At 57.1% G+C, this 15933-nt stretch overlaps 1 protein-coding gene across 3 annotated transcripts in view; it reads right to left on the bottom strand.

Annotated features, from left to right (window-relative positions):
* The window catches only part of BCL9L (BCL9 like), a 29226-nt gene extending 21593 nt beyond the window's left edge, over positions 1-7633 (bottom strand). For 2 of the 3 annotated variants that reach the window (XM_030829266.1, XM_030829269.1), the window contains exons 1-2: positions 7561-7633; positions 1099-1152 (exon numbers count right to left, since the gene is read on the bottom strand). The gene's annotated coding sequence lies outside the window, so the exon portion shown is untranslated. The remainder of the gene's footprint in view (positions 1-1098; positions 1153-7560) is intronic. The other variant, XM_030829270.1, reaches the window with a different exon arrangement.
* Between the last annotated feature and the right edge of the window lie 8300 nt (positions 7634-15933).

Raw genomic sequence — 15933 nt, 5'->3', positions numbered from 1 at the left:
ACTCCCTCAACCCAGGTACCCGCCTGGCCTGGCCTGTGCTGCCAGGACAGAGCAAAGTTCTCCGGCCTCCCCCAACCCCGCCCAACTCCAGTCCGTTACTTCCTCACCCATCCTTGTCCCTGCTGGTCAGAGGAGGGCACAAGGCTAGTCACCGAGACAACAGCACAGAGCCCCTGCCAAGAGTTACTACGGCCCGTGAGAGGCCCCAGATGGGGGTCAAAGGTCAAGTGGGACTCACCCGTGAGGGTGAAGTCCCAGCCCTGCCCCCCACCCACCTGCTCAGCCACACCTGGCCAATGCCCCCCATCTCTTTCATTCCTCAGTAGAGAGCAGGACCACTTCCTCGGTGTCCCTTGGGGGGTGGCTTCAGTGGAGAGGTTGGGGGTTGAGGTGAGGGGATGAGAAGCCCCTCCCTCCTGGGAATGGTCTAGGAGAAGCGCCTCCTCCCAGTCCCCAGCTTCCTCCAGCTTTCCCTAGTCGGACCGGGAGCCCTCAGGCGTGTTTGTTGTGAATTCAGGGAGTTGCTAAGTAAGAAAGGGGGGCTGGCGGAGGGAAAGAGGATGGCGCGCGTGTGTGTGTGTGTGTGTGTGTGTGTGTGTGTGTGTGTGTACACGCACGCATGGGTACGCTAGGGGACCAGGGGACCAGGGCAGAAACCACGCTACTGTGGCTGGTAGCCACCCTGGCTTTGACTGAGCAAGGACTTGGGATAACCAGGAAATCGTACCTTGCCCTCCAGGGCGATTGGGCGGAATCTCCTCGCCTCCCGCAGGGTGGGGCGGGTGGGGGGTGAGATCCGCTGAGATAGAGAAGGGCTGGACTCTCACTGGAGCCCGGCTCTAACCCCTCCCGGCCCAGCCCCACTCCCCACCCGACTGCGTCTAGGGTTCTGGTCAGACTGCTTGCCCACCAGGAGCCAGAGGAGACCTCCCTCTTTTGGAGGGAGGGGAATGAAAGGAGAGATGGGGGCAGAAAGCCAAGAGGAGGGAGCCCAAAAGACAAAACGCCAAGCAGGAGGCTAAGCCAGGGTGACGCGGCCGCCGCGGACAGAAATCAGGGAGGCTGAGAGGGACACACAGGGGCACACAGACCTCTCACCTCAGGAATAATGTCGGGCTCAGGCTCAAGGGTGTGGTCTGGGTTGGGGGCTCCCTGTGGAGAGAGGGTCAAAGCTAGAAGCCCCCTTCCAGCAATCTATGTCCCCGCTCCTCCCATCACCCCAGCACCCCCCACCAACACACCACAGAAACATGTACACACAGTCCACACAGCCTGCAGCTCCAGGAAGTCTCTGAGCTACTCATTTGCCACCCCCTACCCCCACCAGGACTTCTGTGGATTGGCTGGGAGCCAAGCCTGACCCAGCTGCACCGCCCCCCCGCCGCACCCCCCACCCCCGCCCACCACACCATCCCCCTCCCTAGCCTGGAAGCAGGAGAGGAGGAGGCACTGGAAGACCTTAGAGCTCCCTTAGAGCTTGGCCCCACGGGGAGGAGGAGAGGCAGAGGACTCCCACGACCTGGCCTGAGGACCTGGGGGAGGAGAGGGATGGGGAGGCTGGAGGACTCCAGATTCTAGCACCAGCCACCTCCAGGTTATCCTATGTCAGGGAAAAGAATGGCTGTGTATTCTATGTCCCTGTGTGGTCTCCCTGGCTATAGCCCTGGTCCCCTGAAGATGCCAAGTCCTGAGGACCTGGTCTGGTTGGGAGGACCTGGGGTGAGGGAGTCGGTTTAGCAATTCAGTAGGACGGGGCTGGGCGAAGCTCCCACAGCAGGCGGGAGGGAGGCTGGTGGCTGGGCTCAGTTTGTACTGGGGGGTCAAAGGGGAGTTCTTTTCCGAAGAATTCTGGGAGAGACGCCAACTAGAGCAAGCTGCTAACCACCCCTCCCTCTCTCTCACTGCACTGGGCGGGGGGTGTCCCTACCAACCAGACTTAACCCTCTCCAGCCTGTGTTCCTCCCAGACCTGAGATGGGGTCTGCTGGGGAGGAGACCTTTGGCTGGGCTCAACTTTCCATTCTAAGGCTCATACAGAGCAGGGCATCTACCAGCATAAGGCTGGTTCCACATGGCCCCGTCTGGCAATGCCCTGCCCTGCTGCCACCTAGGTGACTTTTCTGAGCTCATCTCCTAAAGGTGTCTGCAGTGACGTGTGTGCGTGTCTCAGAGACAGAGATTGAGAAACAAACTGAAAATTCCTTGCCAAGGCCCTCCCCCTGCTGGGTCACTGAGCACTGTACCAACCTGTACCCCTCCCTTCCTCCCACTGTGCTCTGGGACCAGAGGCCACTGGGGGTGGGGATGTAAAAGGGACAGCTTATCCTTATGTCCACCTCCTGCTGCTGTCTCCATAGGTCTCTGACTCACACAATCAGCCCTGGCCCCAGCACTCTGCCTCCTCACTGATTTGTGACAAGTGCTTCTGGAGAAATGCATTCCATTCTAGCCTGAGATCCCAGGATGGGAAACTGAGATACAGCAAGGTTATGGGGGTTCTAGTGCCTGCATCCCATGCACTAACTCTGCTATCACCGGTGATAGCATGTAACTCTGCTATCACCATCCTTGCTTTGACCCTAAATCGAAAAACCCTAGGAACCTCCTCTAATGTAGAATACTAAGTGCAGTAGGAGGGAATGAGATTAAACATCAAGAAGGACTTCCCACGATCGATCAAGGCTACAAGGGCAGCTGGCCCCACCCCAGATGCCTGGATTCCAGACCCCTCCGTCTTCTGCTCAGGCTGGAAATATGAGTGTCTTCTCTTGTTCAGCTATTTGACCCTAGCTGGAGAAGTTAACTTTTCTGAACCTAAAATTTGCCACCAAGCTCCCAAGTTCGATGTGATTGGCTGTTCCTTGCCCTCAATGAACAAGTTACCCCAGAGTGGGGTGTTAGCTCCCTTTCCCCACCCCTTTTCCTTTAGAACACCAGGCCTCTCTGTAACAACCACCACTGTATAATCAGGACAAGAAGAGGGTGGACAGGTGGTACGAGGACCCTACAAGGTGCTAGGTGTCCGTGAGGGGTAGAGGGAGAGAACCCAGTCCCCAGGGAGAGTTTATCACAAAGTCTCCACTGCACCACTCTCTCTCCAAGGACCAGGGAACTGCCAGAAGCCTTGGCCCCACTCCAGGAAACTTCCCTATCAAAGGGCAGAGGACTGCATGTCCCAGGGAGCTGTGGGGAGACCTGTGACTACATACCCCAGACATGTTCCCAGGGAGGAGAGAGGAGGGAAGAGAAGTGAAGCGCATGTGTGTGCCCGCACACGCACATACACGTGGATGAGACACGCCCCCAGCACACACACTCTCCAGAGGTACCCCGGACACTTACAACACAGACACAACTCCCAAAGATGCACATCCAAAGACATTCCCTAAAAAGCACTCCAAATTCTCCAAAAGTGGCCCCTTCAGACCCATAGAGGCTCCCGTATTCATAGAGACAGCCTAGGGGAGCTCAGGAAACACATGACATCGGCCAATCACACAGAACTGCCAAACAGAACTGCCGACAGAAGATACACCCACACTGAGACACACACACACACAAACTTACACACACACACAAAGTAGTACGCAGCCATGTGCTAGCACACAAACTCAAACACACAAACTTGCAGCACACAGTGTGTGAAGTCGGATTAGAAGGCAATGCTCAGGGGAGGAGGGGAGCCTGCGGGGGGTGGAGAACCACTCAGGGATTTCAAAACAATCCTGGTTTCGAAATGCTGGAAATGCTGGATTCAGGGCCATTCCGAGTTGCGGCTGGGGGTGGGGAAGTGGAGAGTGAGGAGGACGGGAAGACGGGCCAGCCCAGGGCTACCAGTCCATTGGAGGAGAAACGGGAATGGACAGAGGGAGTCCCAGCCCTGGTGGAAGGGGGCCTAGAATAAAACACCAAGGTTAGGAGGGGGGCTGGTCCAGGGCCAAGCAGCGAGGGCCTGGGCTGCAAAGGAGAGGCCTCTGCTTTTGCCACTGACAGGAAAAGTGAGAAGGCCGGGGAAGCCGCCCCTCCCCCTCGGCATGGAGAATCAGAGGGAACCTGTCTGTGTCCTTTCCCCTACTCCTGGGCAGTGGTGACCACCTTCTCCCCTCCAGAGTGGCACGCTGGCTCCCCTTCCCCACCAGCTAGCACAGCCCCAAGGTGGGTGGAAAGCTAAGAGGTCACAGGGGATTGGGGGACGGCAAGGGCCTGCAGGAGTCAGGGGTCTTCCACAGGTTCCAGGACCCCCCACACTCAGAGCAGGCTGTGGGCATCCCCCTGGGAACCCAAGGCTTTCTTCCTCTCCACAAGGATGCAGGACCCTCGGGGAGACTGAGGCAGTGTAACACATGCCCACACCCAGGAAGTCGCCCCTCCCACGGCAGCCAGAATGCCCTTACTGCCCCTCCCCCAGCCTCCAGGGAAAGTCAGGCTGAGTTCTCCCAGGAGGGGAGGGAGGGGAGGTCAGGCCAGGCTGGGGGTGGGGCTCAGAGGCCTGGCCCTGGCACCAGGCAGAGGAAATTCCAGGCTGTAAGTCCAGGCAGCCTTCAGGGCCGCCGAGCCAAGTGACATGCACCAGCTCAGGAGCTGCAGTGCTCTGGCCTTCCTCTCCTAGCCCTGGCCTTCCAGCCCTCCAACTGGCTCCAGCCCCAGCTCTGGGACTCAGATGGGCTCCTCAGCCCTGGCAGGAGCTCCCACCAGCCCCATCCCGGCTCCTCTGGCCAGTTAGAGCCTCCCTTCCTCAGTTCCCTGAGGGCAGCCCCCACGGTGTGGCTATGGGTGGGCAGCTGTCGGGGCTGGCAGGCAGGGGCACACATGTGGAGTTAGAGCAGCCAGGCGCTCAACAGGTTGAGCCAGTCCATGGAACAACCGCCCCACCCCAGGGAGAGCAGGCCTGGCAGAGGCTCCCTGCCCGCGGCACCCAGCCTGTACCCGCTTGGCTCCCACGGCTGCCCACTTTCCCACGGTGCCATCCCCCTTCTGCCCCCTCCCTCCATCAGAGGTCAGCACCCGGGCAGTGCCCAGGGCTCTGGCACAAGGAAGGAAGGGATGCCATTCCCGTCACCCCTGGGTGCCCAGGCTCTTGAGCTACCTCAGTGTCAGCACCCAAGGAGCCCCAGAAACAGCCAGCATGGCAGCAGGACCACAAGAACCCCAAAGGACCTCACAGGCACCTCCTTGTGGGCCTCTTCTGATCATGGGAAGACTGGACACTTGAACACCCCAGCTCTCCAGAGCTGTCCCAGGGTCCTGGGACAGAACTTCAGCGTGTGGTGCCAGAGGCAGTATGGGGGTGCCCCCAGCTCCTCCTATTGGACTCCCTGGAGGAGGGGCTGCAGAGCTGGGTGACAGTGGCTCTCAGACTCCCTGGAGGAGGGCTGCAGAGCTGGGTGACAGTGGCTCTCAGACTCCCTGGAGGAGGGCTGCAGAGCTGGGTGACAGTGGCTCCCTCCACTCCTGCCCGGGCTGCTGCTGCTGCAACCCTGGTCCTTTCCTCCCACTCCACTCCTGGGCTCCACGGAGCTCCATCCCAGTCACTCCCCTGACAGGCAGGTAGCTCCCCTTTGCTCGGCATCTCCTTTAATCTAAAGCAGGTGCCAGGCATTCCAGCCCTTGCTGAGCCGACACTGCCACCCCCTAGGCCTCTGCCCAGAGGCTACTGTCCTGCCTGGTCTGGAATTTGAGACCCCAGCCTAGGGCTCCCGCTTAACCCAGGTACCAGGACTCCAAAGGCAGGAACTAGCTAAGCAGGGTCATGGGTACCCAACACAGATTCAACAGGCAAGATCAATAGGACCCAAATTGCCACTGAGGCGCTAGATTACTGTGGACTGCCAATTCCTCTCTAGGACCCTGTAGTATCTCTTCAGTCCCATGACTCCGCATCCTAGTAGAGACTCATTCTGAACCTCCATATGGGCCTCCAGAACCCATCACCAGTCATAGGACCCCTTCTACTCCAGGCACAAGAGTCACTCTGGATCCAAGATTTTAGGTATTCTACCTGCCCCTCAGCACCCTTCCTGCTGTGAAGCATCACCCCATCCCACTCAGGAGCAACATGGGTAAGCAGGGAACCCCTAGAGGGAGGTGGCCAGAAGGCTGGCCTTCCAGACCTGGCTCTCCAAGGCCAAGGAGGCAAATCACCTGGGGAGGCGGCACCTTCCTCCCTGGCACCAGCCTCCCAGTCTCTCTCCCTGCTCCTCACCTGCCTCACCCATTCTCTCCCTGTCCTCTCCTGAGGCCTCTATCAGCTGGGCCTCAGAGCTGACACCAGGAAGACAGGGCCTGAGCATGCTCTTCCTCTGGGGTCATGAAATTGTGGTCCTGACCCGGAGAAGGTAGCCAGGCCCATGCTGAGAGGCAGCAGAAGAGCAAGGCAGCCCCTGCCCGGAAGTGGCTGCTCCCTGGAGAGGCTGAGAAGAGAGGGAGAAGACAGTGGAAGCCCACTCACTGTGGCGGTCTCATCCAGAGAGCTGTTCAGAGGCAGCGGCAGAGTTGGAGCAGATACAGTGCACAGTCAGCTTTCACACTAAACCAAGGCTGGGAGTGAGGGCAAAAGATCCAGGGAGCCTTGGAACCCCTTTCTGAGGGCTCAAACACACGCCCAGGTCACCTCTCTCAGAGCAACACTTTTTCTCCTCGAAGCAGAGGTCCCCCCAGACACAGACACAGACACACACCCCAAGCAGTAGACAGAAAGAGGAGGGAGGGAGGGGGTGTCAGAAAAACCCGGAAGGAAGGAAGCTGGACAGACAGACAGAAGCTGATCCTAGCTTCATTGCTGCAGAGAGACACCCTCCAGACTCCTAGACTTCAAGGGACACTCTCCTTCTCAGGAGAGAGCAGCCCTCTGTCTCTTCTGAAACCAAATTCCAGCAGCCCTGGAATAGGACCTACCCCAGCGCAACAAGAAGCCTAAGCTCACTCTTCTTCCTACATTCTTCCCCGAGGGTTCCTTTGGATCAAGACAGGGGCCACCTCCCCTTAGCAGCGCAGGGACACCTCCAAGGAACTGTATGACTGCCCCACCCCCCAGCCAAGCCCACATCACTCAGAAGCCTTGGAAGAAGAGACTCCTCGGTCACAGCCCCCGCTACTCACAGGCAGTGCCTGGGAGAAAAGGGTGACCCCCAGCTCTCCCCAGTCCCAACCCACCTCATTCTGGAGACTCCTATCAGCCAGAGGAGGAGGGCTGGGGTGCTGAGACCCACGGGGTTGGTGAGCCTGGGAGGGGGACTACATCTCCCAGAAGCCCCCAGGGCAAGGTTCGCTGCTCCAGCTGGCCCAAGGCCGGCCTTGTTCTCTGCGCTAGGGTGGCAGGGTCCCCTGGCTGCCCCTAAGCCCTCCCCACGGTGTTCTGGAGCTGCCAACCTGACTGGGGGCTTAAGAGTAGCCTCCACTGACCCTGGGGGAGTCCCCCACACCTTAAACAGCCTGGGGGTACGTGCCAGAGAGCAAGAGACAATCAGACTGTGTTTCCCCTCCCCGATTCAAACTGGATCTCCCTCCTCGCGCCTCTGCTGGCCTGGCATGACTTTCGCCTTGCCCCCAGCCCACCCCTCACCTCACGCGGATTGGGGGGTCCTCACGCCAGGCCGGAGCTGGACGCCATGACCAGGTCAGGGTCGTTGTGTGGATGGGGGTCCTCCTGCTCGCCAGTTGGAGATGCAGAGAGGGCGGGCAGGCGGTGATCTTTTGATCCTGGACGCCTTGATCTCAATACCAGCCCGGCCCGAGAGAGGCTATCCGGGAATCGCTGGGTGCCTGGGTTCCTGACTCCCAACCGCGGAGCATGGTCGTGGGCGCCGGGCAGCGGCGGGAGAGCGCGCACACCCGCCGGGGCCGGGGCGCGGGGCTGGGGTCTCGGCCCCGAACCTCAGGGCTCCGGCTCCTGCTCCTGCTCCTCCTCCCTTGCTTGCTTGCTTGCTTCCTTCCTTCCTTCCTTCGCCTCCTCCTTTCACTTTCCCCAAAGCCCGCGGGGATGGCGGGCACTGGGTGGGGAGGGGGCTGTCTGGGCGCTTATTGTTGGTCGGACGCCGAGGGTCCGGGTCGCAGCCCCCGGGCGGCGCGGCGCCGGGGGACCCAGGCGTGCGGGCGTCCGGCCGGCTGGCTCCGGGCGGCGGCGGTGGTGCAGCGGCCCCGGGTCCGGGGCATGTCCAGCCACTGGCTCCGCCGCGCGCCGCCGCCTCCCCGGGCTCCCCTGCGCTGCCGGAGCCTCGCTTGCCCCTCCACTCGGCTCCACTCCCCAGCCTGAATAAGCATCGGGGCTCTCTGGCTGCCTCCTTCTGCCTTCATACCAGAGCCCGGAGAGGCCCCTGTCAAAATAAGAGCTCCCCCATCTCGCTTGCCTCCTCGCCCAACCCGGCTCCCCCAGCCTCCCAGTGGTCTGACTCGGTAAGGCGCCCGGCCGGCTAGCGGGAGGCAGGTTGGCCCGGGGGCGGGGAGGGGGGTTTCTTCTCTCCTCCTCGCTCCTGAGGATTGGGGAGGAGACGCGCCAACAACATCCCAGGCTAGGGAAAGGTTTGACAAACCTACCTTCCTATCTGCACTGATTGGAAGGAGTGGAAGTTGCCTGGACACACAGACACACACACACACACACACACACACACACACCACTGGGTCCCCTCTTCGTTGTACCCACCCACATCCATAATGCACTGAGCATCTCTTTATTCATGTCTCTCCTAGTAGACCATGAGGTCCTTGAGGACACAGACTGAGTTTTTTCATTTCAATCCTCAGCAGCACAAAGTGGATGGTAAGAAAATGTTTGTGGAAGTGAAACCTTTGTCTTCTCAAAAGAACTCTCCTAACCTAACCTCAAAGTGCTTCTCTCTCTCTCTCTCACACACACACACACACATGCACACACACACGCACACACACTCTCACCACCCTATAGGACGAGGCAATGAAAAAGAAATTGTAAAGCCCTTTTTTTTTTGAGATGGAGTTTTGCTCCTGTTGCCCAGGCTGGAGTGCAATGGCGCGGTCTCAGCTCACTGCAGCCTCTCCCTCCTGGGTTCAAGCGATTCTCCTGCCTGAGCCTCCCAAGTAGCTGGGATTACAGGCACCTGCCACCATGCCCAGCTAATTTTGTATTTTTAGTTGAGACAGAGATTCACCATGTCCCCCAGGCTGGTCTCGAACTACTGACCTCAGGTGATCGGCCTGCCTTGGCCTCCCAAAGTGCTGGGATTACAGGCGTGAGCCACCGCGCCCGGCCCAAAGCACTTTTTAAAAACATTTCACATGTTTCAATGTTCACCACAAACCTGCAAGAAAGATGTTATGGTCCCATTAGTGAGGTGAGGAAATTGAGGTTTGCATTACCTAAGGACTTACCCAGAGCTACCCAGCTAGAAAGTGGTAAGCCCAGGACTAGAATTTGGGTCTCCTTATCCCAGGGCACTTTCCCTGTTTCCTACTGTCCCCACCCACCCAGAATTAATACCAAGTGACAAGCATTGGCTGTGTCTGATAGGAAGAACACTAGCCAGCCCGCTTGCTCCTGCTGTTTCCTTGGCCCTCTCCCCTGCCCCTCCTCACAGATGGTCCCCAGATAGTTCTAGCCTCACTGACCTCCCTCTCTTCTGACCACCTATCCCATCATAGCATCTGAGTACTTCCTGATGTGTTTTATCTTATTTGTCACATATATATATATACACACACACCTATATATGTATAGGTGTATGCACACACACACATATATATGTGTGTGTATATATATATATATATATATATGTGTGTGTGTGTGTGTGTCTGATTTCCCCCAAAAGATTCCTAAGGGCCCAGACCATGCCTCCTAGCCTCTCCATTCCCCACAATACTCAAGCGCTGGCTGGGTTTGTAGTAGGACTTCAGTAAATACTGACTTGAGGGGTTGACGGTGCCAACAGCTGGGCACTGGACAAGGTTTAGGGAGGCACGGTGGAAGGAAGCAAAAACCTGAAAGAAGATAACATAGTAACCCCCCCATGTGTCCCATCACTGCTTACAAAGCATTTTCATGCACGTTGTCTCATGATGATGCTTTGATCCAATAACCAACACTTTTCCAAGTGCCAGCCTGCTGTGCCAAGCACTGTCCTGGGTTAGGGGGTTGAATCACCACAGTCCTGAGAAGTCGATTTTATCCCCACTTAAAAGAAAAGAAAACCAAAGCCCAGAGAGGCTTCTAATGTGAAAGATTCCAGCACCTAGGCTAATACCTGACCCATGGAAATAAGGTTTAATTTCTTATCTCCTCTCCAGAAAGACATAATATAGGCCCCCACTTCTCGAACAGGGTGCTTCTTAGAGGGGACCACTGCATTTATGTGGATCAGTCTCCCCTTACATATATGACAAGCCAAAGGGGCTTGTTATGATCCCTTTGGCACAATTCCTGGTTCATGGTAGGTCCAAAACAGTGTTTGCAGGGGCAAGTGAGTCTGTGTTGCCAGGGGTCTCTTAAATGGTGCACAATACATGTCCTATGGAGCAGCCATGCGGAGCGCTCCCCTGGGTGGGGCTGTGACTCATTCCCCCAGCGGAGGTTCCAGGTTGGGATTCGGAGCTGAGCTCTGAGCCACAAGTTCTGGGTGGAACCCTGGAGAGAGCCAGGAGGAAAGGAGAGAGGCAGGGGGCCCTTGCTGGAATCGAGCGGCTCCCTCTACTGGCCAACTTGAGGAACCTCTGTCTTTCCGTGTATCTGTGTGTCACTGTGTCACGAGGGGTGTCACAGGTGTGTCAGCGTTGGCGTTCGTTGGTGGAAGTGCCCGCATGGGTATGGGTGCGTGAGGGTGCCCGTTCGTGACGCAGTGTGGGTGTGCCAGCGCCACGAGGGGCTGTTTCTGGAAGCACAGTGTGTACACACAACCGTATCTTGTAATACAATTTACTTTGGGGCTGCCGGGGGTCGGCGCGAGGGCTGCTGATGATCTGAGATTAGGCATCCCGTTGCCGGGGTTACTAGGACAAAAGGATTCTCCAGCTGGTACTCTGCACCGGCTGGAGCACTAGCCCGAGAAGGTGGGAGGAGTCCAGACCAAAGAGTTCCTGGAAAGGACTCTATCCCCTAAAGCAAATAGGGACCCAAGAAAGAGTTAACGCAGAGCCCCACAGTGACTTCAATCATTGGCTCGGGACACTGTCAGTCAGATGTCTGGGGGCGGGGTTTGTGGGGCCTCCGTCTGACTGCCCAGCGCCCCTCACTTGCCCCTCGACCCCCACATCATCTCACTGCTGGGCTGCGCCCGCACCCCCATCTTGGTGGCGACACCGTCCTGGGCCCTGGAGGAAGAGCTGATCCGGGCATCCTGGCTTCCCCACTCACTCCAGCTGCCTGGCTTCCTGATAGATGGTGATTATTATATAATAGACTTGCTGGACAGAACCGTGCCAGCGCTCGGAACACTTTGCCCCCTCCTCGAAGCCTGCCCCAGGGCCTGGCACCTGCCACACAGAGCCTGCTGCCGGGTTCTGCCGGCGCCCCCCAGCAACGCCTCCATTTCGGAGTGGGAGACCCCAGGACCAGGTCCTGGGATGGGGCGGGCGCCAAGCGGAGAGAAACAGGGCGGGTGCCCCGCGGGTCTCAGGGTCGGCCTGAGGAGTGTGGCTTCACAAGCGCCTCTCAGGATGGTGGGACCCGCCTGGCCCCTTCCAACCAGAGTTTGCAACTTGGGAGCCAATAGAGGAGGTGCTAGGGGGCGCAGGGGCCAGGGTGGGAACGGCAAGGAGTTTGGAAAAGGTGTGGGGGCAGGAAAGAGAGACTGAGAGAGGGGGCCGGCTGGGGCAGGGGGGAGGGACTCTTATCCTGACAGGGCTCCCGCCTTCCCCGACTGGAGGGTTTGGAAAAACTGAGCAGGCAGCCAAGGCTTGGCTGGAAATCCTGCAGCCCACCCTCCTGGGGACACAAAGCTGGAGGGCGGGGGCAGGGCGGGGGGAGAGAGCACGACCCCGGGGAGGACAGGGCCTCTTTTGGGGCTAGGGGCCCAGGGGCCAGGACCCTGGGGAGGGGGTTCCTGGCGCTGTCTCCCTGCAGTCTGCTTCCCCCTTCTCCTCTACCCCCTCCGCTTCCCCCTCCTCCCCCTCCGCGGCTCCAGTCTTGCAGATTGCGGGCAGACTTAACTCCTTGAGTGCCAGCCTGGTGGACTCGGTGGTGGTGACGCTGTGAGGGAGGGAAGAAGGAGGGACTCCGGACCCCACTCCCACCCACAGTTTAACGCCTTGTGCCCCGGAACGCAATCCCGGAACTGGTCGGGTTCCAGTGCCCTGAAAGGCTGCTTGGTTCTGGAGTCGCCACACGCAAAACAAGGCACCTGAGAGTTGCAGAATCGCCCGCTCTCTTGCCTAATCTTCCCTGCCTCCCCTCCCCACCGCCGCCCTCTGGGACTCTCCCTCCACTTTTTGGCTACCCTTCCCCCACCCCACCCCCATCTCCAAGTTGCGGCCGACAGCCGAGGTCCCTGCCAGATGGAAGCAGGGGAGCCCGGAAGTCTGGGTTCTGTAGCTGCCTCAGCGCTCTCCTCTACATCCCACCTCTGCAGGTGACCGCAGCCCATGCCTCTCTTGCCCCCAGAGGGGCTGCTTCACCCATCTGGGGGGCTAACTACCCAACGGAGGCAGGTAACGCTAGCCTCCCCTAGCTCCAGCGACGACTAAGGACCTGAGTAGCTGGAAACCTGACTTCACCTCTACCCCAGCCCCTCCCCTAGCGAACAGCCCCTCCCCCGTCCTCTGTGCCCCTCAACTCTGATGTGGATGCCTCTGCCGAGGGAATACCGCAGACTAGGCAGGAAGGGGTTAACGCAGCTACTACGCTCGACTGGAGCGCCAGGTGAGGCACCACCCATCTTGGCCTTCAGGTGTGTGGGTGGGGAAAGAGGAGGGACACTGACCTTAAGGGCTGCTTTTTTGCCCCCTGGTGGCTAAATCTGTCTTAGCAGCCGCTGGAAAAAATACGCTCACATGGGGATTCGCGGAAGAACATTGGCGACCACAGTAGAGTGCTCCTCTTGCGGGAACAGCACCTTCCTAGGGAAAGAGATCGTTCTGGGAAGGCTGATGGAAGGAGGGAGCTCCCACAGTCCCTGCCACACCATCCCGCTCAGTAGGCTGCCTCAGCCACTTCCAGATCCTTGCCCTAGGGGCTATACTTGTGGGTCCCAAACACCTGGAGGAGGGTAGGAAAAAAAGAGAAGATATAGGCCCTGTCCTCCCAGGGTCTCCATCTAATAGAGAGGGTCTGTAGGAGGAAGTTGCTCCTACCTTTTCTTTCTGTGCCTCAGGCCTTCCCAGAGCACCCATTCCCTCCAGACCCCAGCATCAAATACAAACCAGCCAGGCTTCAAAGCTCCTACCAGCCACCCCAACCCCCTTCAGCTTCCCTCCCCTCCAGCCAAGCTGCTTTCTAGGTCCCTCCCTGTAAAAAGACTCCACTTGAGGGATTCTAGGTGTTCTTATCCCCAGCATGGCTGAGACCCTTCCTCCCATCTACCCAAAGCCCTCCCTGATTGGCAAAGCCAATCATCTTGAAGGGCTCCTTCCCCTCCCCCTTTCAATTGCCTTACTTTTCTCCCTCTCCTTATTTCCCACTACTTTCCTTTCAAGACTTCTTTCTGCATGGGCAGTTCACCCAATTGGAGACAATTCTGTCCTCCTTGAACGCTGTGATACCTCAATATTTGCCTTTTCTCCTAGCTCGGTGGCAAGCCCTGTAGTCTCAGCTAGCAGGCAGGAGGATCACTTGACCCCAGGAGTTCTGGGCTGTAATGCATTATGCTGATGGGTGTCCACACCAAGTTCAGCATTGATATGGTGACCTCCTAGGAGTGGGAGACCGCCAGGTTGACTAAGGAGGGGTGAACTGGCCCAGGTCAGAATGGAACAGACTGAAACTCTGGTGCTGATCATGGTGGGATTGGGCACACAAGCCTGACAACACCAGGACACCCTGTCTCTTTATTTTTATTTTTTTTCAAACACCAACTCAAACCAGATGAGACCTTGTCTCTTAAAAAAAAAAAAGTCTTTTCCTTCAGGAATCCTTCTCTGACCAACCCCACCTACTTATTCATCCAACAGATATTTATTGAGGACCTGCTAGGTGCCTGGCACTTGACTAGACACTAGGTTGGTACATGTTGGTGACATAGATGTTTGTCCTTGTCCTCACACAGCCTGCAGCCTAGTGGGGGTCAGACAACAAGTGAGCAGGTGATTTCAATTCAGTGTGGTCACACTTAGGGGAAGTGGACACCAATCCCAGACTTGAGAGTTTGGGGAAGCTTCCTGCAAGGACCAACTGTCTGAGCTGGAACTTCCAGCATCAGGTATGGTTCTGTCCAGGCAAACAGTACATCTCACTAGAGCTCTAAAGATAGAATAGGAGGCTGGGTGTGGAGGCTCATGCCTGTAATCCTAGCACTTTGAGAGGCTGGAGTGGGTGGATTGCTTGAGTCTGGGAGTTCAAAATCAGCCTGGGCAACATGGCAAAACTCTGTCTCTACTGAAAGTACAAAAAAAAAAAAAAAAAAATTGGCCAGGCATGGTGGTGCATTCCTGTAGTCCCAGCTACTCGGGAGGCTGAGGTGGGAGAATCACCTGAGTCCGGGGTGGTTGAGGCTGCAGTGAGCCGAGATCGTGCCACTGCACTCCAGCCTGGGCAATCGGAGTTAGACCCTGTCTCAAAAAAAAAAAAAAAAAAAAAAAAAATAGCATCCCACCAAAGGCTCTCCACCAGTTGTTATGAGAGGCCTTTAAGGCGGCGTTCCCAAACAACGCTTTTTTTGTTGTTTTTTTCCAAGACAGAGTCTTGCTTTATTGTCCAGGCTGGAGTGCAGTGGCGTGATCTCTTCTCACTGCAACCCCTGCCTCCCAGGTTCAAGCAATTCTCCTGCCTCAGCCTCCCAAGTAGCTGGTAGCTGGTAGCTGGGATTACAGGCATGCGCCACTACACCTGGCTAATTTTTGTATTACTAGTAGTGACGGGGTTTCACCATGTTGGCCAGGCTAGTCTCAAACTTTTGACCTTGTGATCTGCCCACCTCAGCCTCCCAAAGTGCTGGGATTACAGGCATGAGCCACCACGTCTGACCCAAACAACCCATTTCTGTTTTTTGTTTGTTTGTTTTTTGTTTTTTTTTTTTTGAGATAGAGTCTCACTCTGTCGCCCAGGTTGGAGTGCAGTGGCGTGGTCTCGGCTCACTGCAAGCTCTGCCTCCTGGGTTCACGCCATTCGCCTGCCTCAGCCTCCCGAGTAGCTGGGATTACAAGCGCCCACCACCATGCCCAGCTAATTTTTTTTTGTATTTTTAGTAGAGATGGGGTTTCACCGTTTTAGGCAGGATGGTCTCAAACTCCTGACCTTGTGATCCGCCCGCCTTGGCCTCCCAACGAGCTGGGATTACAGGCGTGAGCCACCACACCCAGCCCCAAACAACCCATTTCTAATTCTCCAAGTCCCAAAACAACTTTGGTCTGAGAGTCCAAAGTACAAGACCTTGGCCTAGTCACTTCCTGTCTCTGGGTTGCAGCTTCTTCAGATATAAAACAAGAGGCTTAGGTGCCTTTATATTCATGCCCTTCTTTATCCTATAGATAGCGATTAAATAGTTGGCTTGTTGAGAGAAAAACACTCACTTAGCTCTCATTTGCATGGGGCTACCAGAGCTCATAAAACCAGGAGAAGCTGTCAGAGGCAGGACCTCAGAGAAAGCCAGTCAGTCAGTCACCTGTGTCTCGCCCACTGCCCCCTTGGTCTGGCAGTTCTGTGTCCTGGGAACATTTCATTCTTTCTGCTAATGGAAGGCAACAGGCTTTCCGAGATTGTGCTGGAGGGGAGAGCATGCCCACAATATATTTAGTTACTGCATTAATCTGCTCTAATATGTAGCACTATAGGACTGTTATTGTTGAGAGAGGGAATGTTCTCAGGTGAGGAAACTGC

This window comes from Nomascus leucogenys, chromosome 15 (assembly GCF_006542625.1).
Source record: "Nomascus leucogenys isolate Asia chromosome 15, Asia_NLE_v1, whole genome shotgun sequence".
NCBI lineage: Eukaryota > Metazoa > Chordata > Mammalia > Primates > Hylobatidae > Nomascus > Nomascus leucogenys.
Note: the sequence above shows the minus strand (reverse complement) of the source record. Positions and strands in the feature narration are given on the sequence as shown.